This window comes from Haliaeetus albicilla, chromosome 8, assembly GCF_947461875.1.
Source record: "Haliaeetus albicilla chromosome 8, bHalAlb1.1, whole genome shotgun sequence".
Classification (NCBI taxonomy): Eukaryota; Metazoa; Chordata; class Aves; order Accipitriformes; family Accipitridae; genus Haliaeetus; species Haliaeetus albicilla.
The window spans coordinates 18,831,801-18,858,257 of record NC_091490.1 but is presented as its reverse complement, the minus strand read 5'-3'; the positions used below and the strand labels follow the sequence as shown (position 1 = coordinate 18,858,257).

Below are 26,457 nucleotides of genomic sequence, written 5' to 3'. Positions count from 1 at the left end.
GTTAATGGTAGGCTGCACCTTTTGCTTACTTGAAGCCCTGTGATTTCCTTTCCTGGGGTGGGATGATGCACAGAAGGAAGTAAAGTACTTTATCTGTATTCCTTTATATGTTCTGGAAGTGCTCGGCTGATAGTGTCAGGTGCTGTAGCTGTCTAAGTGTTCACTGAAAAACCTGTGACTGCAGCCATAGGTAGAGCTGGTGTCAGACATGGAAACATCATGATACAGGCCTGCAAGGAGAGTCCCAGGGCTCTGGATCAGGGAAGGCATGCAGAGCAGCCATGTATCCAGCATCAGCCTCCTCCTCAGAGCTTACCCTGGGACAAGGACAGCAATCCATTCCACCAACAGGGTAAGATTACTAAGGAAGCCTCTCATAGATGTGTTTTTAATAAAAAGTCCCTCCCATGACTCTTAATGTGGGAGTGGGGCATCTGGCCTAAGACTTAATTCAGTTCATCTTGTAAGTAAAAAAAAAAAACAAGAGGAAAAAACACTGGACAAAGTATTGCCTCCCTCAGAGCCACAGCTTTAGGAACCATCTGTTGCTTACATGAAGCACTGAGGCTTCTGGAGCAATGTAGGCATGTTAAGTTAGGGACATTCCTTACGTTCATTGGCTGTATTTTGCCCTGTCTCTCCCACAGACAAACGTTACGCAGATGCCATGTTTTCTACTGCTAGACAAGGTTGCACTGACTGGCCAGACATTTTTGGCAGTTAGTATGACTGGAACGTGCTTGTGTAGACATGGGAAACTAACCAGTAATGAAAGTACTCACTCAGAGTGCAATTCTGTGTTAAGCATGTTCTGGCAGAAGAGCTTGTTGATGCTGCTGAGCTCTGCTCCTGCCTTGTAACTGCCCAGCTGTTGTGCCAATCCCGTTGTTCTGTAGGGTTGTTGTGTGAAATTAGTTAAAACAAATGTGTGAGTAATCTCCACTCCACCCCACCCTGCTTCTGAGAAGCTTGTCTCTTATCTCTTGGCAAAGCTGTTACCGCTGGGAAAAAAGCGCATGTGTGCAAAGAGCAAAGCAGACTAAAATGTTATCTTCCACAGTTATATTTCACTCATCCTTAAATTGGAAAATAGCTTTTGTTTCATGTAGATGACAAGTGAACTACATAACATTAATAAAACAGAGATCCTAAATCCTGCTTGGAATTGCCATTGGTGGCTATTAATGTGTTTTCAATTGTATTTTTTATTTGTAGCTTAGCAATAACTCACCAAGATGTGGTTCTGCTTGTTAGCTTTAGAGGAGGTTGAAAGTGCTCGAGACGCTCCAAGATTTCATCGAGCTTCACAGCCTTCCACGTTGCCTTGAAACTGTGCCGGGTTTTGTATCTCTAGTGAAAGAGCTGAGAAAAGAAGAGCATTAAATTTACATTTCCAGTTGGTATGCGGATGGAATGGGAAATGAGCTCTTTGCCACCAAAAGGAATTGGCAATATAATTTCAAGTACTGGCTAACATCTGCAAACATCTGTGCTTCCCCACAGACTCTGACAAGAGGTTTCAGAAGATACGTCTTTAAAAGGGTCATTGAGGAATACAACCCCCAGGATGCACCGCACGCTAAGTGTTTTAATATGTCTTTCACACGGGCCTCGTATTGGACCCTTCCCCTTCTTCATTAGGCTCCCAGTCGCCGGCCCGAGGCACGCCGAGGGACCACCCGCCCGCCTTGCACCGACTGGGCGCGGAAACCCCCCGTTGCGTACTGCGGCGACGCCGCCCCGTTCCCTTCCCGCAGGCGGACGGGTGGTCCAAGGCGCCGCCGGGCTGAACGCTGCCCGACGGCCCGCTCCCCGCGCGGGGGTACAGCGTCCCGGCGCCGGGCTCCCCGCGGGGCGCCGGGCCCGGGGGCACGTGTCGGGGTTGGCTGCTCGCCGCCGCGGGGCGGCGTCCCCCCGCCCCCGGCTGAGGAGGAGGCGGCGGGCTGGGCCCGGCGCAGGCCGTCTGGCTGCGCCCCGCGTTTCCTCGAGCCCCGCTTTGTCGCGGCCGTCGCCATGGAGACGGGCGGGCCCGGCCTGGCGCTCGGCGGGCGGGGCCCGGGGCGGCAGCCATCTTGCCCGCCGCCCGCCGGCGGGTCGTCGGCCCGGAGCTGGCCGTACGCCTCAGTCCCGGTGTTGGGTTAAATTAGCCGATGGCACTCGCGTGTTACCGTGCCCTCCGCCTTGGTGTTTAGTAGCACCGGGTGCAAGGTGAGTTTGAGGTATTGCGAAGCTTATGTTGTAACCGGGCCATGCTGTATTTCACTGTGTTTATCCGAAGACCTCTCAAGTCACCGCAGTATGAGATGGCAGAGCCGTCAGTGGGAAGGGGTGCCACGAAGACTTGCCGGCAGGGACCCTGGGCTGCCACCGCTGCGTCCCCAGGCCTCTGAGGGACCTGCTGGCTTGGGCACGCAGCTGGCCTTAGGCAGGTTTTTCTGGCCTTAAAAGAGATGGCACTAAATACTGGACACTCGTACGAAAAGGCAACTTAAAAGCAAAGGTGCCGACTATACTATAGCACGGGCAAGAGCTGTAGTTTTAAATGGGGAAAAGCCTAAGTAAGATGGCCACTTACTGTGGGCTTGAAGTGTTTCATTTTAACAAAACTGATTAAATCATTAAACGAGCGACTGACATGCTGCAGGGGGAAGGTTAACATACCATCCTCTCAGAATTTTTCCAGACGAGAGAGTCGTGTGACCCACCTCAGAGCTGGAGTTCCCTAATGACTCTTTTGCTTTGTCATTCTTACCGAGCCGAGCCAGCCAGGAGGGGAGGGCCACCATTTTGTTACCTCCTTTTCCAGCCGCTGCATTGCACTCACTGCTGCTGCAGTTGCCTTCGTGCGCGTTTCCTCTCTGTGCAGAGCCCGTCTGTGTGTCTGCCTGCCCCCAGCCAGCCGATCATCCTTTATCGTGGAAAAGAAGAGAAGGAAAAGTGTCTTTTCTTTAATGCAGAAATGGGTTATGGGATTATTTTTTTGGTCTCAGAATTTATTATCTCCTGAAAAGGAAACTGCATGCCCAAGCCAGCTGTTGGGCTGACCTCCCTTCCCTACATGCGTGGCCTCAGTTGCATGCTGGTGGGGAGAAGGGAGAAGTGGTAAGACTTTGCTTTGCACTGCTCTGTCCTGTCCTGACCTTGCTGGGTTTGGCATTGCAGCTGGGGGCCGAGTGGCCAGTGGTGGCTCTCAGCCTGTGGATGGCTTGGGTGCACCTGTGGTTGCAGGAGAGCTGTGCACAGACCCTTCCCTACAGGAGAGCTGTGTCAGCATGTGCACTGGTATCTATCTTCGCATTCCCTTTCAGAGTTCATAAGATGTTAACTTTCAAAAGGGAGGTCCCCCTTGTGTATTTATGTCAGTGATTTTGGGTTTTAAACTATTCATGCATGAAAAATGACTGTAGGAACTGTATACTCCCATGTGTGAATAATGACTACATGGGAACACAGATTACAGCAGTTTTGCACTGAGACTGCTGCAGTTTACATGCTCTCTTTGGGAACGTTACGAAACATTTTTAAATGCTGGTGCATGTTAATGCATTGATTTCAATCCGTCTTTTTTTGTCCCTTTTGGATATGTTCAACTTAACAGCTAGTGTGTCTCATGTTTGCTCTAAGATATGCCTAGCAAATTAGGCAAATTAAAAAATGCATGCAAAAATATGGCACTATGCACATGTATCAGGTTTGTTATTTATTAATAGACTCCGATTTCCATATGATAGCCTACTTTTTTTTTACTTTGGCTCAATGGATAGTTTATGCCAATTACATGTAGTTTAACAGCTTTGAAATCTGTTTTTGCTTTTCTTATGCATAAAGACATGGATTCTGTTTCAGGTTTTAATTAAACTCTACGCTGACTTTAAAGATTCTATTGTCCTTTTCATTTAAATAGGATTTTTGTTAGATCTTTAACAAGACCTCAGTGGGGTAATAAATCTAAGCAATTGTCCTTATTAGGAGCAGATTATCCTCAAGAGATGGAAAGTCACAGAAGTAACTAAAACCATTTGTAGAGACTGAACTAAGGCTTTTTCTTCCTAAACATTAAACAGACTTGCGAATGACTTGCTTGGGCCCTCAAATTAAATTAAATGATACTTTGTTTATTTTTCACATTTTCAGTGTGGGCTATTTGCATTTACTTAAACTTTGAGTTTCACTGAGCAAAATTCACTGCTGGGTAAGGGTCCTTACTTTCAGTATACAATGTAAATGAAACCCGGTATATCCTGCAGTTTCTTTTGTTAGTAACCCTTGCAACACTTGTAATTTATAGGACCCACTGACCTAGTCAGCATATTCTTAATTCATTGTATTTGCCACAGCAGGTGAGTCCTGGCTAAAGAATTAGTCTTGCATTTCTCCCACACCCCAACCAAGTAGAACAACTGCAGTGTACGTTAAGTCTGCAGCTTGTCCAAAGATCTCCTCAGATGCTGGACTAAAAACACAAGTTCTTAGAGAAAACTTGCCACAAAACCAACCACTCTGCCTAAGTTTGGCCTTCACATTTTTACATACTGCTAGGAGGTGAAAAGGGATTTGACTCTAATTGTTCTTTTTGTTTCAGCTGTTTGCTTCATTTGAGGGTATTCTCCATTAAGTAAGTGTGCAGGCCTTGTTTTGTTCCCAGTTTTAATCATAAGTTGGCTTCTGATGGGACATGGCCTCCTTTACACACAGTCAAATCCTGAATTTCTGCCGTATATATAATACCCAACTTTGTTATGCACACTGTAGTGCAATTTTTTTAAGCATCCAGGTATTTGGAAGCTCCATTTTGCGGTGCCAGGTTCGAGACACTCATTTCTAGGACTTAGTTCTACCCAGAAACCCACAGGCAAAGGCAGAGATGTTTGTTCAGGGACATCCTCACAGTGAGATGCGTTGCGGGTTTTTTTCACTGGCTGCAGTTCCTGCGCTGACTGAGCTGCTGCCCTCTGCAGAGCACGCTGCAGGAAGCTGGACTCCAGGGACACTGCTGCACGTGACGCACCCACGTCCGCCTCCACCGGGAAGGAGCCCACAGCCCTGCTCAGCAGATGAAGACAAACCCTTCTTGGTTGCTGCAGCTGCACCAGCTCTCAGCCACCAGGTATTTAATGTCTCAAAGCTCTCCTGTCCGTGGGCTCCTCTGTCCCTGTCCTGCTGGCCGGTGTCTCTGTAGAGCCAAGTACTGTCAGCCTCCAGTCTGCTTCTGCTCCCCACATGGTACTCTGCTATGTTTCTCTATTAAGAGACTTCACCTCAACCCTTCTTGTCTCCTAAGTAACACTGTAGTGATACTTTGGGGCAGAACAAATTATAGTAGAGGAATGCAGCTCCTAAGTATTAATTTCTAATTAGATATTTGCTGCATATTCTAGGCAAAAGTTCAGATTTTAAGCCTTCATCTCCTGCTTTCCATATCACTCAAATGGCAAAGGTTTTGGCATGGTAAGTCACAGAGGAAGGTGGAAAGTCTGGTGCGAAGTGAGATAATGTAGTTCTTCAGCATCATGGCTTCTCTGTGCCCTGATAGAAAACTTAGAAAAACAGAAGGTGCTGACGGCAGATAAGCCACCTGGTTGCTGCGCTGCTTTTGGCATAAAGCGGGGGGAGGAAATGTACACCCTGGCTTTTATGCTCAGATTGCAACTCTTCCTTCCTCCCAGGGCAGTACACATTCATAGAGTGGCAAACCTAGGCTGAGTCCTGCTACTGATTTAGTATGACTCAGTGCACAAGATTATGAAGTGGCCAACAGTGTTCAGCCTTTGGGACAGATTCTGGGGGAATTAAAGAGATGCTCCATCCTGTATTGTGTGGCAATTAGACCTGATTTAGGCAATGCCATATTTCAGACAAAATCCATGGGGCATAGTTTTGCTCCGGATTCTCATCAGATGTGGGATTTTCCCTCTGTTTTCTCCAGCAGCAGGGCCAGGAGCTAACCTGTTCTTGGCTCTGCAAGGTGAGATCGAGAGGGCCCAGCTCTGCACCGTGTCAAGAGATACATCTTGTCTCTCTTCCTTCTTCCCTCCACCTCTGTTTCTGGAGCAGCATGCTGTAGTCATAAGCAAGTGCTGGGGCTCTGTGCCTGCACTATGAAGGTGATAATGTGTATACAAGAAGTGCAGGGCTAGCTAAATAGACTTCCACTGCTTGCTGATGTTCATGATCTGACAACTAAAAGATTCCCTTGCCTTGCACTCTGAAAGAATGTGTGTTACTTTCCAATGCTAAGTATATACCACAGCATCAAATGTGGCTGGATGCTATTTGCACATTGGGCATGCGGTGAGCCAGCAGTGTTCTCCCCTGTTTGCAGCAACCTCCCTGGAGGGGGAGCAGGCTGCTCAGGATGTTGGGGGGCGGGGGAGTGGGTACCTGTGCATCATAGGCGTGAAAAGCTGCCCTCTTTCTGCCCTGAGGCACAAACCTGCTTTCACTCTGTGAAGCAGAGCAGAAAAGCTGGGGTCCAACAGTGGTAGGTATCCCTGAATATCTGCAAGATGAAGGTGGCATGTGGGTATAAGAAATCCAGTTTCCTTCTCAACATGAGCAGGTGAGGTTTGGGTGGGAAGGTAATGGGAATGCTAAATGATTGCTGCTAACACTTACTAAGGTGACAGTGAATCTCCTTTATGTTAATGTCCAACTTTTGAGACTAGATTGAATCTTACTTTATTAAAGAAGGTAGGAGGCTTAGAAGTGGCTCTTTAATCTTCAGCTGGAAAATACAGTTTTGAAATCCATTATCTTAGGAATGCAGTAATCAAACAGAGTAATAACTGATGTTAAACCTACTTTGAATGCTTTTTAAAGTACTTCTCAGATGGAAACAAAAGTTGGTAGGGTGATGTCAGGTTCACTTGGACATCTGCTTTGCTTATGCAGTTGCCCACATGAAGAAGAGAGGTTGATCAGCATGTATTTTCTGGCGATAATGGTTGTTTGGGAAATACCAAAGGCTAAAAAGTCATTATGTGATTCATAAATACTTGCATTTGCTATTTGTTCCAACAAAAGGCTGTTGGAATTATGTCAGTGTTATTTTACAAGCACAGCTCTTCCCATGAGGGCTTCACCACAATGGGTAACCAGCATCCTGCATCTTCAGGAATCTTTAGCATTAGAGAGAAAAGACCTGTTAGTCTTTCCTCCGCTACAGCTGAAGTGTTTCCCTTAGCACATTTTTGATGAACCTGTGCCTGATACCGCGTATACATGTGTCCTATTGTTCCCCACACTCTAATGCTCTCCTGTTTTTCCCAAATTTCCTTTCTCCTTCCCATGTTTTTCATCTCTATTTGCCCATTTGTATAACACATCTGCGCTCTATGTTGGTTTTAGTTTCTAATTTAATACCGCTGGTGAACTTCTCAGTGTCTCTGCAGATCATTAAAAAGAGGCTATGTGGGACTGCTTGTAAAAGAAAACACTGCATTCCCAAGATGGGTTACAGACTGGTGTGTATTAGTACTCATTGTTTTGGAACTTTGAGCTTTGTTTAGTTCTTTAACAGATGCAAAATGATCTCTGGATCTCTTGTTTGCCACTTCAGTGTGAGAATACAAGGAACACAAATTCAAAAGTTGCAGGACTTGAAAGGACCTGTGCAGCTCTAGGGAAGGGGCAGTTTGCCATGTAAGCAAAACAAAAAAACAAATTAACAAAATCCCGACCCAGCCACAAAACCAGTCTGTCCCCAGCCTGTGGGCAGGTGAGGGAAGCCCTTTCCTCCTTCCCACTCTCTGTACAGTCTGTTCCAACCCACCATTGTGCTCAATGGCTGGAGAGTTGGCAGAAATGGATGTGTGCCTGAAATACCATCACATTGTGAAAGACCATGCTGGCACGCCTGTGGCGTAAGGTGAGGGGAGTTCTGCTCTTTGTTGCCATTTTGGCGCTGCTCCTGTGAGAAGCTGGGGGTCATGTGATTGCTTTAATCCAGCAAAAATCTCTGTGGCTGATGCTGCCAAAAGGAGCATTTGTGTGCTGTGGTGGGTGGCAGAGTTGGATGAGGGAACAAATCCAACTGTGAGCTACTGTGTTGCTTCATCAGGCCGTCCTGAATGCCCGTATTGACACAAAGGAGGGAGTTGTTGGGGCAGGAAGGGAACATGGGCTCACACAGACTGAGCAATGTCACCACAGGGTCAGTGGAGAGTGAGGCTCTTGGTGCATGAGTCTCTCCCTGGTGCCTCGTTTTAGGATGTGGATGGCACTGGTGTGCCTGTGAGGGCTGCTTATGTCAGATGATGTCCAGGGTGAATCTGTGCCCAGGTGTTAAAGCAGCATTGGACTGACAGACCCATCCCTTCATTTTGCTTGTGCTCACTGCTAGAGTTTTTTGCTAGGAAAAGTCTCATTCTCAGCCCTCTGTTAGGCCAGGGGAGGTGGTCTCGTAGCTGCGCCTCTGACTGGGTTAAAGGATGGCCTCGGGTAGCAGCAGGATTTCTGAAAGCGCCCTGCAGGCTTCATCTCCTGGCGGAGACTCCCTGCGCCCTTGGTCCTCCTCAGCTGCAGTGCAGGAGGCAGTGCAGCATTGCCCGGATGGTAGTTTTAACTCTTTGTTACCTAAAATTCAGACAGTGTCCAGGCACACAGCAGCAAATAAACCACTGGCCCCTTTGTACAGAGTCACATCCTTCATGTTGCCCCTGCTACTAGAGTTAATAATGTTGTGTGCAGCTCCCCAAGCACAGACTGGGAATTAGGGAGTGTAAAGCGTGCCTCAGGGGGCTAGTAGCAGCAGTGAGTGTTTGGAGCTGGGTAATGCCCACTGGTGCTGCGTGAACTTGCTGTCAGCTAACTGTATAGATAGTGTTCAGTCTCGGTCAGCAGCAGGGCTGTAAACTGAAACAAATAGCTCAGTCCTGATTACTTTTTCTAGAGGGGATGATGCAGAAGGAAATTGAATTCAAAATTAACTTTGAAATAAGCTCAAAGCTTTTTACCAACCACTTAGAACTTTAAAACATCTGATATTAACAAAATAACCTATTTAAAATAATGGTAAACTGCCATCTGCTGGTAAAAAAGTAATGCACATAATGAACAAGCGGACTTTCAAAGTGATGAACAATTCTTTTGAATTTGACATGCTACAGTCAAATATATACATGACATGGAAGCTGCATATATTTATTTTACTGTTTTTCATCTCCATTTGCATTTTCATATAGAATATGCTAAACAGATGCCTATAACATAACTAACTTTAACGACAAGCACAGAAAACCAAAGACAATAAGAATAAAGAATGAGGACTAATAAAAGCAGACGAGCGATCAGGATGGTGACAGCCTCCAAATGTGTCCTATTTACATTGCTAATACTGAATCACAAGCACTTCCTTTTTTAATCCCCCTCATAGACCCTCCTGTATGACCAGAATTGTAGCACTGAGAAACATCTCCTGGCTTCTTCAATTTGATTTTTGTATGTGTGTGGTTCCTTAGCCAAGCTTGTAAATAGGAACTGGGTCTTTAATTGTTCCTGATTTAAGTAGGTCATCTTCACCAATACACAAATCTCTTGTCTACTTGTAAGGCAGGTCAGCTATTGAAAGGATATGGAAAATACTTATTACACAGATATGACCAGAGAAAATAATTTAGCTAAGGACCACTCCCAAATTATATGGCGTTACACAACCAGTTTCCATAAATCACAAGTATGAGTGCACTACAGGGGAGAGACTATCAGATTTCATGTTTGTATAGTGCTTACCAAGGAGGTGTGCTGAGCATGACTGGGTCCCTAAGGTGTTGCTGCACTATAAATAGTGGTATTAGCGTGAATTACCTCCAGTGCAAATACCAGGCCACTTGCCTTTTTCATATGCATGCAATTTTCTTTTATGATTGTGGTTATTCCAAACATAGCCCATTGTTTTAGCAAACTGATCTTGTCATAGGAAATGTTTAAAATGGGCAAAGAAAAAATAGGTCAGTTCTTCCTTTGAAATCGGAGAGAAGTGTGTATTTGTAATATTTCCCAGGTTTATTTCCTTGGAGCAGGTTTGGCAGGTATGAGAGGAAGTTAAAGATTTATTTTTGGTGCTATGTACCAGATGTCATACCTGCTCTTCTGAGACAGTTGCTTTTATCTTCAGCAGTACCTGCTCTAGTAGCAATGAAAAAAGTGACTCGAATCCCATTTAAAGCATGTAGTGTGCACTGTTCGCATGCCAGTAAAGGAAAGGGAAGGCTTGTTTGGGAGACTCCAGGCAGAGTCTTTATGCGTCATCCTAAAGCAAACATGTTTGTATCCCTCTCAGCAGTGTTTTTGCCTGTTCAAAGAAGTGATGAATTAATGTGCCCAAATCCAGGGCTTGCGACCCCAGCAGAGGCTGAAGGTCTACAAAGATGTCCAGTTTGAAGTGCCTTTGTATTTATGGGGTCTCCACATGTGGCTTGTTTTGTAGCATCCAGGTGGTTGTTTGTAAAGGACCATTTCTGGGGAATCTGTGGTGCTGTGCGTACTCCATTCACACTGGTCTTAATCAAACACTGCTCAGCATCTTGCCTGATGAGGCCCCGCTTGGTGGCAGAGGAACATTAAGAATATAGGGCCAAATTCTCAGCTCAGGAAAACATCACAGCTTTTTTTGACTTCTAGTCTGTGGAGGATCTAGCGTGTGGTGTGTGGTCACAGAAGCACATACACCCTGCTCTGGGCCCTGTTTACTGAAATGCTCCAATAGCAACATAACATGATCAAAGGGAAACAGTGCCAGGGGAGCAGCGGTGCCCATGGATACCTGTTAACAGGTGGGAGCTGAAGCACACAGTTGCCATCAAAGACACTACTGTCCTCTGCTTTGCTCTGCAGTGCTTCAGTCTCCCTGCTAACAGGACTCTGCCTTCCAGCTGAAGCGTGACTGACAGTTGAAATAACAGTCCCAGTTTATTCCAGGTGTGCCACTGACCTGTATGATCTATAGGAAGGATAAGGTAAAGGCAATCAAAGCAACACGCTCCTGTAGCCTCTAAGGGCTATAAAAATGGAAACATGGGAAACAAGCTAGTAGATATGTGAAGGAAAGAAATGAGGATGGGAGTTCACTGTTCCCTGCTAATAGGCTAAATCAGGAGTTCAGTGAGACTGAGATTTGACCCAACAAGAGACAGGAGATGAATAAGAAATGATCAAAAGGTAGAGCTGGTATTTCCTTCATGTTATGCTAGAATCACTCTGTTCAAAAAGTCTCCTGAACCATGGAGAGCTGGGGCGGGCAGGGTGAAGAGGTGGGTTATGGTGATGGGAGGGTATTGTCATTACATAAATTGGAGCAGTTTGGGTCTCTTTAACTGTTTAATGCCATATTCCATTTGTCTTTTCTGGGCTTATTTTGCTGTGGGATGGGGGAAATAGTGCTGACAGCATAGCTGGTTGTTTGGCTGTTTCCTCTCTGTGTTTCCAGAAAATTAAGCACTGTGTCCTGCCTATGCTAGGTCAAAGGTTTGGCAAAGGGCTTTTGATGGGTTTGCCATCCTTTTGGCCAACACTTAATCCTGTTTCCTTTTCATACTATTCCTCCTGTACTAAAATGGAGTGGTGAGGCCAAGTAACAATAAAGCTACTAGTGGTTTACCAAGGAGCAGGAATACCATTAGTCAGTGGCCAGTTTCCAGCAAAGTATAGTTCTCAAGATGAATTGAGGTCCTTGTCTTCTCAAGGATTACTGCATGGTGGACTCAGAAGTGATACCTAGCAGTTAAGTGCTGTTCAGAAAGCAATAAAACATTCATTTTAAAAATCAAGAAGCATGAAATAGATATTATTTTACTGGCACAGAGAAGGGGGAAGGCTAAGACATCATGTAATGGCTGCACAGTTGTTAGGTTCTGTGAATATATTGACATTTGGAGACCTGTGGTATTCATTTGAAATAAACAACGAAATAAGACTCATATGCTATATGCTCGTCAAAGCCAGGCGTAGCAATGAACTAATACGCTTATCAGTCAGGCAGTGTATATGGAGATACTCTGCTTTCACACTGATTGCAGTTGGGCCCATGAAGAAGCCAGGTGATTAATCTGCAGGGGCTTCTTTTTTCTGAACTGTTAATGTCCTCTGTTTCAGAGCAACAGCCCATGGCTCATTAAGCAGGGAAGATTTGAATGCAAGTGTGAAGGGCAGCACACAAAGATTCTCCACACATCTCTGGTTTGAGCCTTGGAGATTAGAAAAATTGAAGTATTGGAGAGTTTGTCCTATGCTGGGGCTGAACCAGTACTTTCTGAAAAGCAATGGTACTGTTAGAAAATATTTATGTATTTCAGTCAACAGGGATAAAATCTAAAGCCACAAGGCTGTTGTAAGGTGGTAGTGGACACTTGGTACTATCCCAGAAATGCACAGCTGCCACTTCAGCTGACCTGCTGTGAGAATCGTGCTCTTTTTAAGTCTGTTGCTCCATTTCTTTGGTAATTACATCTCTCTCTCGCTGCGTTCTTTCCACCCATACTGTTGTATACTCTGGCATCGGATGCTGAGAAAGCAAATGGGGCTGCTGAGTCCAACTGCCTCAACAGAAATGCAACAAGGGAAATAAATACTAACTCTGAAAGATTTTGCAATATTAGATTAATCTTAAGGGGATCATCTTGAGATTATTAGCCACTGTTTATAGTCTGTGTTGTACCTGTTTGTAAAATTAATTTCTGTCATCAACTGAAATATTTGAAAACATGTTGATTTAGGGAGAAGATTTTTCTGACAATATGGTATTATGTAAGCATTAATTAATTTATTAAGCCTGGTAACTTTCTTGAGAAATAGGGAAGTATTTCAACATTGTTTTTACAGATGGGGAAACTTAAGGCTCAGATGTATAGATTTAGATCTGCATATTCTAGTGTCTGCTAACTAGGCATTTGGCCCTGCTCATTTGCACTCAAGTCTTCTCCTCACCTGTATTCCTGGTCATGGAGCAGCTGTGTCCTATGCAGCTCCTGGCACCTCTCTGATTGCATCCTGTGAGGAAGTCCATGCTGGGAGGGAGGGTAGCCTGAGGATGTGACATTGTGGAAAAGGGGCGAGGAAGATAAGTGAACAACTGTCTTGCTTCAGGCTGTAAGAAAGATGTGCCAAGGTCCCATTTTGAACCTGGAACCAGGAAAGGAGAGTGGCTGCACAGGAGGGAGCAGACGAGGCTCTGTGCTTCCACTCACACAGGTTAAGATCAGACAAGCAAAGACAATAAGCCAATATTGGGAATACAGGCTAGAGTTGCAAAATCATGGGCCCAATCTAATAATTTATTGGCTCCAGGAACAGAAGACTGTTGTAAACTGTTGTAATTATCGTGGACAACAAGGTCACTGGAAACGGGAGTGCCCAGTATGACAAAACAAAACAAGCCTCCCCAAAAGACCTCTCAGTCCTATGGTGCAATCTTTCCCTGCTCTATGGGCTGCCCTAAATGTAACTATTATATTATTAGATATTTACCCGTGATCTGGAGTTCCACTGGGCTGTGGAGATGCAGTGACAATGGGGAAGGATTGAGGATGCTTGTGAGAAGGGAAGGCAAGCAGGTTTCAAGGATTTCTGTGCTTTGCTCTCTGCTGAACCTCTACTGTTTTTTTCTTTATTTTTCTCTCCCATTATGCTTTAAAGTTCTACTATAAACAATTAGAGGAAATTTAGCAATAATATTGCCTGTGGAGGCTAGGAAAGTAAGAATACATTCTACATCACCACTTCCCTTTGTTTGTCTTTTTTATCTTGTTTATCTTTGATCAGCTGCAGATGAAATAACCAGCTAACTGATTTCCCATACAGGGCTGCCACTCATGCTGATGAAACTCTGCTGACATGGGAGTATGGTCTGTAGCAGTCTAGCAGTATCCATTTCTTATTCCAATACACTGACAGGTCACTCAGGGAGACTAAAAACTCTATTCTGAAGTGGAAAAGAAACTGCAATTTCAATTTTGTTTTGATTTGAAATTTTCCAGCTACCTATCAAGACCAAATCCTTGAACTATTTACTTAGAGTAACTGAAATACCCCTATTTGAAATAGTGGATATGCAAGATTTAGCCATTAAAGAGTTGGGGTAAAATTAAAATCCCCTTCAATAATAACTAAAGTCGGAGAAAATCTTTCAAGAAAATTAAACACTTGATCAAAAAGAGAGAAGGGTTATTGTCAAGAGCATAAAGATTAAACAGGAGAGTTGTCTCAGAGAATAACCATCAATGATAAGTAGCAGGCAGTTAATAATATCCCCTCAGGGATCTTCTTTTACTCATGTAGGTTTTTGGACAAATACAATATTACATTTCTTATAGTTAAAGCGTGAGAGAGCTTCGTGTCATTCCAGAGTAGCAATAAAACTTCAATGGAATAAGGACAACTGGAGAGGTGGGGAAGAGGGTGACCCAGAAGCTGAAACAGTGGGGAACCAGTGACGGTTCACTGCAAATAACTCTCCTTTTTAACCCTCAAATTCTGAGACCTGTTCTCAGTCTCCCTGACATGCCTCTTTTTTCGTATCCAGAGCACTGTATTAGTGCTGAGGTTTTATATGGTATTGCCCCTTGTTACATAGCAGCTGAAAATGAATGAGAGACCAAGTAGACTAAGGGTGTGATTCCATGTTGTAATTAAGAGCTGGTTTAAAGCTTGAACATGCAAATAGTTGAATTAGCAGAATTAAAGGGATGGTAATCTGCAGCCAGGGGAAGGCACATAGGGTGGAAAGTATGGGGGCAGGAGGGTCTGGAGAACTTCTCAAGCCAGCTCTACAGCTGGAGAAACTGTAACATGAAACAGCCCTCTTGATCTCTCATTTTTCTTCTCTTATTCTCTCCTCCTTTGTAATTACAATAATAAGTCTTTTTGTTTCTTAACCATCTTGTGGCCATTGCAAACATTTGAGAATTAATGCAGTTCTCACACATGATGCACATGTTCTGCATGTCCCCTTGTGTCCCTCCATTTATTCATTTATCATGTACACACAAAATTCCCATAAAATATTAATCTGAAATACAAATCTCTCTTTGCATCCTCAGAGCATTTGCATATAGTAATGTTAACGAGATTATTAATTCTGCATGCACAGTCTGTGGACTGCACACAGGGCCAAATTTTTCTCAGCAACTATGCTAAAATCAGTGACAACTTCAGAAACATTATTTTCATATTAAAAATGATGAGTGGAAAGTGACAGTTTCCTAGAACTGACGTATTGTCCTTAAAACTCAAACAAGAGGATTTGAAGCTTAGTTTTCAATTCTTCCTTACGAGAATTCCTCTGTAAAAGGAATTTTATACTGCACTGTATTTCTGCCCAATGGTTCCTAATAGATTAGTACAGTCTGGAAACAAAGGGATTTTTTTTTTTTTAACAGTGCTGTAATCCATGGGGAATCTGAACATTTTGCCTTTCCTCCTTGTTGGGAACATCAAGAGTAGCTACACTTCTGTCAGTTGGGGCTAGGTTGCCCTAGAAAGGGCAGAACATGCTGGTGCAGATGGACCAAAAATAATTCAGTGAGGCTGGAGAGAGCATCATTTTCTCGGGGTAACAAAGAGTGAAAACTGTCTGAGCAGGCGCTCGGTGAGATGGAATTGCCAGGAGGATTCTCCTGTGGTGGGGAACATCCCTGCACCTCTCTCCTGGCTGCGAGCATTGGCAGGGTAGGGCTGTCCTGCCTTCCACAGAGCCGAGCCCTTAGGGCACCTGTGGAAGCTGTGGGGGGTGGCTCTGGGGCAGGGACACATCTCCTGGCCTAGGCTTTACTCTGGAGGGAGGGAGGGAAGAAGGAAGGGGAACAATGTTGTCTAGGCCTGATGGTCTGCACTGGCCTGCTTGGATCCTTCACCTTCCAAGGCAGGCTTAAGACAAAAAGTAGTACCAACAATGAAAGATGGGTTCTTTGGTCTGCACCCAAATCCCACCAGGCACAGAAATATCAGCCATGTTACATACAACCCTTCCCCATGTTCCGTTCCCCCCCTAGCAAGTCATTTTGTTCTCGGTGGTGGATTGGTAAGGGGTTGCATTTCCCTCAGTGAAACCTGCATCACTGGAGGTTTCGGAAAGATTTTTACTGGGAAAGACCCTGCAGCTGAAGTTGGACCTTTCCTCCTGCCAGGACAGGGAGAGGTGAGAGGTGGTTGCCAAAGCAAAGTGGGTCCCTCCTGCCAGGTGCCGCAGCCCTTGGGGGCAGCCAGGGCTCTCGGGAGGGAGCGTGTAACGGGTCCCTGGTTGCTGCTTCTGGGCCTCACAATGCTCTGTCTGTGCTGCAGGAAAATCAAAGCACTTCTTCATGTTTCAGGAAACAATATATGTTCAGTTTGACTTTATTTCTCTTCTGATATTCAAATTTAGATGTCTGTAGTTTGTGAAAACAGTCAGTGCTTTACTGTCTACAGGATCAATGCTGTTGATCCCTCAACTCCTAACTGTAAAGTATTCATTTGACCATACAGCTTTTAAAAATATTATAAATGAAGAATGTGAGACAACCTTCACAGCTGGGGTTAAGCAATTCCACATGCTTGCTGAATCAGGGACTAAGTTGTTAGCAGGGTCTTTCAGGACTGACTGGAGATCCATAAGAAATTGTCTTGACTTAACCAAGCCATCATATTTCTCTTAATCACTACTACTACATCATCTTTCTTCTTTCACTTCCTTATTATTCATGCTTAAATGAGAAACATCTGTTTCCATTTTTCACATTGTTCTCTTATGTGAGTAACGATATCAAACATCTTTTTTTTTTCCTGCACTGTGAAAGAATAAATTAGTGTTAAGTTTTGTGAAGTGCTTTAAAACACTAAAGCAAAACATCTGTTTCAGCTGCAGGTCATTAAGATGAAAAATCCTAGTCTGTGTGCAGTGCAAAACTGCCAAAAAATTTATCAGCCCAAGCGCATTTCTTCACCTGTCTTTTACTATAACAACTGAAGATGGTGAAAGGACAGTAAATCTTGTCTTTGGGGATGGAGCAATTAAAAGTGCTCAGTGCTGTAATCCACAGCAGTACCTTGTAGTAATGAATCCTGGTCTGACTGGAGACGCCTGGAGGTTGCTCCAGTGTCATAGACTTCAAGCTCAGAGTCCCCTTGACCTCCACATTTTACAGCCGGGGCAGCATTCTACAGGATTGCCTAATTCCCTGTAGATGTTTGTGTTACTGAACTTCAGCTGAAAATCCCTCCCCCTGTTCCCAGTCATTTAAGATTTGGAGATTGTTTCCAGGGCAGATGGCCAGAGTAAAGCTCAACTGGCGAATCTACTTTGCAGGTGAACTGAGATGCTCTTTATGTGCCAAAGCGCAAATGTAGATGTCTTGTGTTCCTCTGTTGATAATGATCTTCTTTGTAAAGTACTTTGAGGTCTAGAGATGAAAAGCCAACAACTGCCTGAGAGCTTGGCTATTAATAAATGAAGTAATGAATATTAACAACAACTGCATTCACTGAATTCTATAGGAAATGCCAGACTTTTTGGGCAGGTCCTGACAAGCAGGTAATAGCTTACTCCTACAAGAGGCTGGGTCCACCCTCGTTTCCCTCTGTCTTTAATTAAAGGGTCCAGATCCTTCCTAAGTGTAAAGGAGGTGTTCAGACTCTGGCAGGAATGGACTCCAAAACTGATGGGCCTTTTCTAGCATCTTAGGAGGAAATACTTTTTTGTTCTTCCAATCTGCTAAAGCAGCAGCCAGTGTAGTGTTTAGCAATTCTGCTGCACTGTGTTCACACCCGCACTGGAGCAAATTAGTGAGATGGTTTGGGGTCTCTAGCAGCCCTATGCACTTTTTTAAAGAAGTACTGTGGCCCCCATTTCACTTAAACCCTGAATTTTTTGAGACAGGAGTCTGTATGTGTGTTGCTCACTGTATCTGTTCACCTGCAGCTCTCCCCACCCCCAGCTTATGAGCATGGTTTCCTTTTATGCACTGCTCTGTCACAGCTTGGCAAGTTTCCCAAGACGATCCATACCAGAAAGGAGAATATGGCTGCTGAGCGGCGTAGACAGGAGAAATGTCTTATGTAACAGATTCATTTAAATACTATGAAATGTTGAGACAGGCGAGACATAACTGAAAGCAAAATGCAGCCCTTAATCTCTAGCATCAGTTCTTCTGCTTGCCCTCACCATCATCAGCATCTAATAGTCACTCACTGTCTCCATTCACATCTCCATCTTTTTCAAGAAACTGCCTGTGGCAGCATGTACAAACAGCTTGGCAAGCGGTTTTAGGGGCAGGGTTTCTATTTTTTTTTTTTTTTCCTAATTCCTCATGAGCCTCATGAGCATTTCCCCGCTAATATGCCTGTGGCATCATTAGGTGTTTAATGAGAGTGACGTTGCCTGAATATTATTGTTTTTATAGCTCATTTTATTTTGACAAGTCTTCAGGTTTGTGGCAGTTTATAGTGTGCAGACTTCTTCCTATATCTGACTTTTAGAATTTGTAGAAATATTTATCACAGAGGTATCGTCATAAAACCTGAAATAATGAATTGTCAACATTCATTATGTTCAAGTGCAATATATGTTCAACACCACAGTAGTTTAATGACATCAATTAATTATTTTAGTTTATTTCTTTTGTATAACTGAAGCATCAGGAATAGTCCAATAATGGCCGCATCTCTGATAGCAGTTCAGTGCAGTTCTGCAGATAAACAATCCTGTTTGGCTTCTTTTAGCAGCTCCCTGAAAGACCAGTGTGGACTCCAGCAGGTCGTGGACCACAGTCTTGTTCCTCTTCTTCCTCACATCCAGAATCTTGATCATTATATGTTGTGCTCAGACAAAAAATGCCACCATTGTATCTGCAGAAAACAAGACTGCTAAAATTGTAAGTCTCGAACAGATGCATACAATGTCATTTTATCCCCTGCGTTTTGTCTACATGTTGGCTGTGCTGCATCCATTTCTTTACTGATTAAATTAAATGGATGCAGTTTTTGTGTACAGACAAGACCATAATTCTTACTTAGGAATATGCCATCTTCATTTACCATGTCATGTGGATGATCAATGCTAAGCAGTGCATTTTTTCAATAGCTGTGTCTATGCAAGAAAAATGGTGATATTTTTAACACACTAACTAATGCCCATTAAGTTCTTACTTTTATATTATCTTCCAAGTGATTTTAACTGGTTTAGGATGCCGGTGCACCTTTTCTTATTGCCACAGTGGCAGAGCCTTTAAAACAACTAGCTGCTGTCATGAATTTAGCTTGCTTGCCTTTACTAAGATGAGGAGAGTTTTTGGGGAGAAGGACAGTGAAGGTACTCTTGCTGCTTCCTTGTGTAATGTGTGTCCTGCATGACAGTAAAGGGGAAGAAGCTGCATGTCTCTGCAGTCCCTTTTCTCCTCCCACCACATGACAGCATGACTGCATAAGCATTTTCTTTTTGGGATTCCCCATTGCTGGTTAGATGCTATAGGCCCCAGAGGTCTATGCCTGTGTTCCCAGCACAGCTGCAGCCAGTGGAGCTGCATAGCCCCAGGAGCAGATGATATTAACAAAACTGGAATTGTATACATAGCTACTGTTTCAAATGTTCATATCCTGGCTTCCAACATCTCTATTTTTATGTCCTTGTTTATATTTAATAGCAGTTACAGTGGTTAACTGGCTTTATTTTGGAAACCTTGACATTTCTCTTGCCAGTACTGAAGCTGTGAAGATCAGAAACAAGGATGTGCCTTTTTACTCTGTTTCTTCTGATAGGTTTTGTCATTTGGCAACTGTTGTTCTATTAGACTTTGCAGAATTTGGACAGGATTCTGATCTCCTACAAAGTGACACACACACTTATTAGAATGCAGGAGCAGGTTTGGGGCCTTTTTTCTGATACACCATGCTGAGTGCCATGCATGAGAAATTAGAGTCTGTCTGTTATTATGTGACCAAACAGCTGCAGGAACTTCTAGTGAGTGCTTTTAAATAGTAGTAGAATAAAAAATGAAATAATATTACCATAAAGCGGAATGTAAAGCACAGACTCTCCTTCTGCAAGTCTCGCAGGCTCTAGAAGAGAATGATCAAATCTAGACCAAGCCAGCCCTCTTACACTTACAGTTCCATTGAAGTAAAATAAAAAATAAGAAGACATTTTGGATTCTTCTACAAGGTCTTTCATGATAGTTCCTATTTCCATAGTTTTTAAACCCAGCCCAGCATAAAGAAAAAAGAAAATTGTAATTTCTAAATTAAATGAAACACCAGACATGAGATTTTTTTCATTCACTGCCTCAAAGGCATATTTTTTAAAATCGTATAACCTTTCGGAGAAAGGATCCCGTGGTTAGGATGCATTGCAGTTGACGTTGATACATACTACATTTTATATTAGGTTATTTTTCCTTTTAGGTGCACAGGTAATCAGTCATATGGCATTTCCAAATAAGCAGTGGGGAACTCCCCAAGCCATTTAATTTTCCTGCTCCTCCTGGGAAATGGGATTTGTTCAGTCAGCCTCCCTGCAAGTAAAATATCTTCATGCCTCTCAGAACAAAAAAACTGCCAAATGTAGGGGGGCCAGCTAGCTTTGTCCTTCTGTCCAGTAGAAGTGCTCCTGTGCTACCATTAAGGCTTTATTGCCTGAGCATTGTGTGCCCTCTGGGGCTCCCTGGGAGTGCTCCAGCTAGGATGCTGTGGGGGGATTCCTCAGAAACCTTCTCTGTTTTCCCCACACGCACACATACAGTCTGGACCATACCCACTCCTCAGTGCCTTTCCCTGGAGCACCCCCGTACCTGTCCAACAGAGCCATATGGCTTGGCCCTCACGCTACAGCTCTGCACATGTATGTGTGCCATACCTGCCCAGACCTGTTCAGCACCATCGGGCCTTGTGGCCTTCTGTTTTACAGTGATGTGCCCTCATTGCCTCCCCAGGCCAGGCCCCTCCACCTGGCCCTGGGCTGCCATCTGCAAGCACTTTGGACTTCTCACAGTCTTCCTCCACACTTGGGAGGCCCCAGCTACAAGCCAAGCCTTTCTTGCTTCTGTTAACCCAGAGGAGGATCAGCCCCCTTCCTTCCCAGAAGGAAGAATGACCCCCTTCTCCATATTGTCTGCAAAGCAAAAGGAGAGCACTACAGAGTCTGTTTCTTAAGTGAAGGCCTGAGTGGGTCATCTCAGAATGGACTGAGAGTCCACAGAGGCGCTGGCTATCCCAGGGAGGGGATCAACAGGCTGCTGCAGCAAGATCAGGAAGGGTGGTGATCAGTAGGCTTTTTACATAAAGGTAGGGGTGTGTAGGTTGCAGGTATGTGGCACAAATGTGCTGATATCATGAGTACTAGAAAGGCCTCATGTGGTATTCTGCTGATGTTGTGGGATAGATGTGCCTCATTTGCTGTGCCATGCAGATGTGCCTAAGAGACCTTGAGACCTAACACAGCATGTAGGGGCAGCCCCTGTGCAGCTACCTTGATTCCCAGCATCTCTGCATTCAAGGGCTCTTCCACTAGCTGTTCCCCTCAAGCTGTACTTTACAGTGACCCTTTTCAGCAGGAGGACTATAGAAGGGCCAAGGTTAGCATATGCCTGGGGTTAGAAATGGCGGCTCCATGTCCTGAATGTTCACCATGATTTCCAGCCCTGCCCTCTTGCTAACGTCAGGTATCAGCCCCCTGAACTACTGTGGAGCACTATGATCTCCTGTTGGTGGGTCCTACACAGCAAAAGCAGTATGTCCTCTCAGACGGCATCTTCAGCCTCTCTGCTCTCAGCGTGCGGGAGAGCTGTTTGATCAACACAAGCTTTGACAGTCAGGCATCATTAATTTTCCACAGCCTATTACTTGAAACTCCTGAAAAGACAAGCTGTCACTGTTCCTCATAGCCCTTGCTGGCCTGAACTGCCTGCTGCACTGTCCTGCTGCAGCACAGGAGTGCTGCATGCCTTGAGCCACTGCTCTCCTTCCTTGGGCCTAGGATTTAAATTCTGTGAGAAAAAAAAGAATTCTCAATATATAATTGTTTCTTTTTAAAGGATGAGATAAACTATAACACATTAATGATAGAAGTGACTGTATACAATTCATGCTTAGTGAGTATCCATTGTCTTAAATTAATCCTAATAAGCACTGTTTTCCCCAGCATGTGCCATTTTAACAGTCATTGTGAAAAGCTGTGCTTCCTAATGTACTATCACAAATGTGATGAAACCCTCCTCTTTTAGAAAGCATAATTGATAAAATGTGACAAAAACATGGTTGTTGCTTATTTGTAAATGGGATACTTTTAGAAGTACTCTCAGTCTTACATTGATTGGGTTGAATGACTTGCTGATTAAGACGTCTATATGAAATATTAAACCACCATTATCTGGCTCCTGTTAAGATTCAAAATCAGGATTCTCTTTTGTGCAGAGTAAGTAAAAACTGTTCTGCTGTTTTAAAGCAGAATATAAACATGGTAACTCAAAGCCAGAGGTATATTTGAATGACAATTCACACCTTATTTTAATTTTAATATGCTTGGGATGGAATTAAAAACACATCTGATACACTAGTAAATAGATTTGAGTGCTTCCTGAGACTATTCAGACATAGCTTCTTTTGCTGAAATTCCCAAAATGAAACTACTCTGCTGACTATTTCTGCTTTTACAGATACCCCATTTTTACTCCATGAATTATCTGCATGGTCTAACTAAAAATACATTTCCAAAGCCTCACCTGAGTCCATTTCCACACACTGACCTATGAACACATTGTTGGAAACCAGAGCCAAGGGATGTGAAACTGGGACAAATTTTAAAAGTGAACATGACTGTTCTTCTAAGTTTCTTCATTCTTTCTTTTGTCTGAGAAACCTCTACGCAGCATGCATTCCAGGATACTGAAATAACTATTTTACAGTTATTTTAAATATGTGGATTTCTATTAGTAGGAAAATTGGTGCTAGAATTTTCTTTCTTTGAGCCTGGTTGAAAGCTCATTAAAGTCTTTGCAGCTGTTTCACTGAGCTTATAATGAGACATTTTATGTTCCTATGAGCTTCACACTAAAAGCAGTAGTATTATAATACAAGATCTGCCTGCAAATCCCAAACCTAAGACAGTATTTCCTGAATGGGATAATGGCAAATGAACTGCTGTTCAAAATAATTCATCTGAGAGTTTAGGCAGGATGTGATCTGGAAATACTGGATGAACAAGAAAGAAGCAAAAGTTTTAATACAGCTTTGATCACTGTACTGAAGATACTTTTTGGCAGATGAGTGGTAATGAATGTGGCCAAGCTGAGGCGTTAGGAGATGCTTCTCCTCTGTTGGCATAGAGAGGGACCAGCAGGGATGTTGGAAAGAAAAAAGTTACTGGGTAATAAAACTTGCATCATAATAATCCTAGGTTGTACCTTGCTCTTTTCATTTTTGTCAACCTACCATGCCATATACTGATTCTGTACAACCACAGAATCTGATAAAGAATTTTTCAAATTTGCTTATTAACTCTGAGACTGCGTAAAACTATCACAGTTTTATATAGTTCTTTTTCCCCTCCTTTTCAGGATTCAATTACAAAGATGTCTGTTTTCATGCCCTGAAGATACATACTTATCTATACAGTACAATATACTCTAAAAAGGCTTTTGTAGTTTTTTTTAAGCTTTATCTCTGATGTTAGAAAACTCAGCTATATGCATAATTAATTGTCTTGATCAAAACCAAACTCCTTACAATTAAGAAACAAACAGAAGGTACGGCATATCAAACAGACTTTCTGCTGCTATGATCTTACCTAAACACAAAATAAGCTCCTCAGTACTTCCCCATTAATAGTAATAAAGTGCTTTTTTGCTTTCTTTACTACTTCTTTAAATATGATTATGTCTTCCCATACACAAACCTCTGGTACTTTACAAACAAACTTGAAACTCCTGAAAGGATGGTCTGTCACCTGTTCCTCATAGCGCTCGCTGGCCTGAACTGCCTGCTGCAGCAATAATAATAAATATAATAAAGACTTACATAATTGTTTGTGTCAAGCATAAGGACAAGAGGGTATATGTCCATCAAACTTAATGAAATCACAATTGCTGACGTAGCAATTGCCTACCAGGCAGAACAGTAGGAAGTTGTGGGGAAAAGAAGGCGGTTTGAAATCCTGCCTGGTATGTAGTTAAACTAATACACTGGCAATGACGCTGGCAACTGAGAGATGCTGTTCATTTTTCAAGTGCTGCTAAAACATATGGCACTTGCTTATAAACGCAAAGGTTTTTGGTGAACATGTCTTCACTTGGACCTTTGTCCTGACACCTCCATCTGGCCAGATGACTTTGAAGTACAGAAATGGTGGAGGTTGGCCACCAAAACCTTTTCCTTTTTGTGAGGGTGTTGAAATGGTATTGAGCTGAGGAAGGTGACTTTCCCCATGTTGTGCTACCTGTGTCCCTCACTGGGACATGTAGAAGTCGAAAATTTGGAGATGGAGTGTGCATGAAAGGATTATGGCCACTAATTCCCCACATTAACATTGCTCAGGTCTCTAATATATGCTGTAGGCATGGGTGTGACCCTAATGCTAGTCACACAGGGGGGCGTAGGGAGAAGTGGGGTGTGACACTAGAAGGAGACCAGAACGTGGCACGCTACAGGTCTAGTGTGATTTCCTTCTCATCAGTAACAATTTACCAGCACAGGACAGTCACGGCAAGGGTCAGGCATGTGGTCAGTAGTGGTAGGAGCTGGACTCTTTTAAGCCCTGTCCTCTACAGGGATACATTAAGGTTACCAGTTTGACACCTGAAACAGGGAACTTGAAATTACAATCTCTGTCTATTCTCTGTGTGACATTTTTGCACTATAATGTGAACTGAATCGTCAGACAGGGATAAGCAGAGCTCTGATAATTTATACCTATTATATCTAGATCCTTTCCATCATCTATTGAAGGCCAGTTTATTGCCACAGCTTTCTTCCTCTCGCACTAAATTATAATTCATCAACAGACTCCGGAAGAAATTTGTTATGGTTCTGTTGCTGATAGCATATTTTCATATATTAATACTTCCTGTGTGTGATGCAAATGGCAGCCCTCCAAGGCAATACATTGTTGTTTTTAAGAAGGTCAGTGCTATAATATATGGTGTTATTTTCCTACAGTAATCTGCTTTCTTGTGAGCTTTGAATTCTGCCAGACTTGAGCTCAGTAAGTTCAGACATGAGAGATGTCAGATCCTCCTAAAGGGAACAAAGATGTAGGCTTAACTACCATCTTTGTAATGTGGGATGAATTAGAATAATGCAAGATAAAAGAAAGTAAGCATAAAGACCAAGGTTAATTAATTACTATTGATATTTAATCCAGGATTTGTTAATTGGTATTGTTTATTATGGTGGTACCTGAGGAGCAGCTAAGAATGGAGCCTCGTGTGCCAGGCAGACAGTGCAGCCCCAGCAGCTGCTCCTCTCTGATCAGCAGCAGATGACAATAACACTCCTTACTGGTGAGACTGAAAACAGGAGACAACTGTGGGACGCCGGGTACGGAGCTGCTGCCCTCCTGACAAAAGCTGTTTTGTAATTGCTAGCACCGGCCTAGCCAAGGGGAGCAGGTCTAAGCAACAGGCACAGTGTTTTCACACTGGTGCCTATGGACAGAAGCCTCGCAATGGGGAAACAGAGTGCCAGTTACCTTTATTATGTAATGTGGGAAATATTTTCCTAGCTGGCAGATTTAAAACACTTTACAACAGTACTACAGTTCTAAAGGCAGTTCACAGTGGCAAGCAGTAGTATTTCCCTAGGTAGAGTTTCTAAATATCCTTCTGTTGCAAAATATTTTATTTCAGGACTAACCTTACCTTGGGATCACTGTTAAGAAAGCCATAGGTTTTAATGGCAGATGGTTTTAATTTTACCTATACATTCTTACCGTTTTACTGGTAATTCCAAAAGTTTAATTGATACTGACAAAGATGACTAGAATATCTTGATTTATAGCAGAGACTAAATTTATATTATAAATAAAATATTTTTTGTTCTGAAAAATAGACAAGACTAGACAATCCTCTAATTAACATTGACAACTGTATTTCAAAAGAGGCTGTGACACAAGCAGGCCAACAAAACGTGAATCAACAGCTCAAACAACAAAAAAGTTAAGAAAAGTAATTTTTCCTCTTTCAGTTTTTACAACATTGAAATAAATCAAACTGCTCCAATTCATTCCGTTATTAGTTCTTCTAAAATTGCAATGGAAATGATGTTAATTACTGTCTGTTGAAACAATCAGTACATTGAGTTCCTAAATTTGTTGATATTGGTGAAATGAGTACTGTATCTTTGTAAGAAAGGCCAAGAAACCAGAAACATCTCTGTAGGGTGAAAAGAAAAACTCTGTGGCAAGTTGAGCAATAACACACAGATATCTTTCATATCATGTTTCTGGGGCCTTGTTTTTGTAGTTATGAGGGTCTAAGAGCAAAGACAAGACAAACTTTATAGGTA

The 26,457-nt window shown here is 43.2% G+C and overlaps 1 protein-coding gene and 1 long non-coding RNA gene across 3 annotated transcripts in view; one reads left to right on the top strand and one right to left on the bottom strand.

The window, feature by feature from the left end:
• The window catches only part of LOC138686415 (uncharacterized), a 31,187-nt gene extending 29,279 nt beyond the window's left edge, over positions 1 to 1,908 (bottom strand). The window contains exons 1-2 of the long non-coding RNA XR_011325770.1: positions 1,232 to 1,908; positions 783 to 890 (exon numbers count right to left, since the gene is read on the bottom strand). This is a non-coding gene — a long non-coding RNA (uncharacterized lncRNA). The remainder of the gene's footprint in view (positions 1 to 782; positions 891 to 1,231) is intronic.
• A 159-nt stretch (positions 1,909 to 2,067) lies between these two features.
• Positions 2,068 to 26,457, top strand: part of ZNF644 (zinc finger protein 644) — an 84,973-nt gene continuing 60,583 nt past the window's right edge. Inside the window, exons 1-2 of one of the 2 annotated variants that reach the window (XM_069789197.1) lie at positions 2,068 to 2,208; positions 4,959 to 5,107. The gene's annotated coding sequence lies outside the window, so the exon portion shown is untranslated. Of the gene's footprint in view, positions 2,209 to 4,925; positions 5,108 to 26,457 lie in introns of both variants that reach the window. The other variant, XM_069789198.1, reaches the window with a different exon arrangement.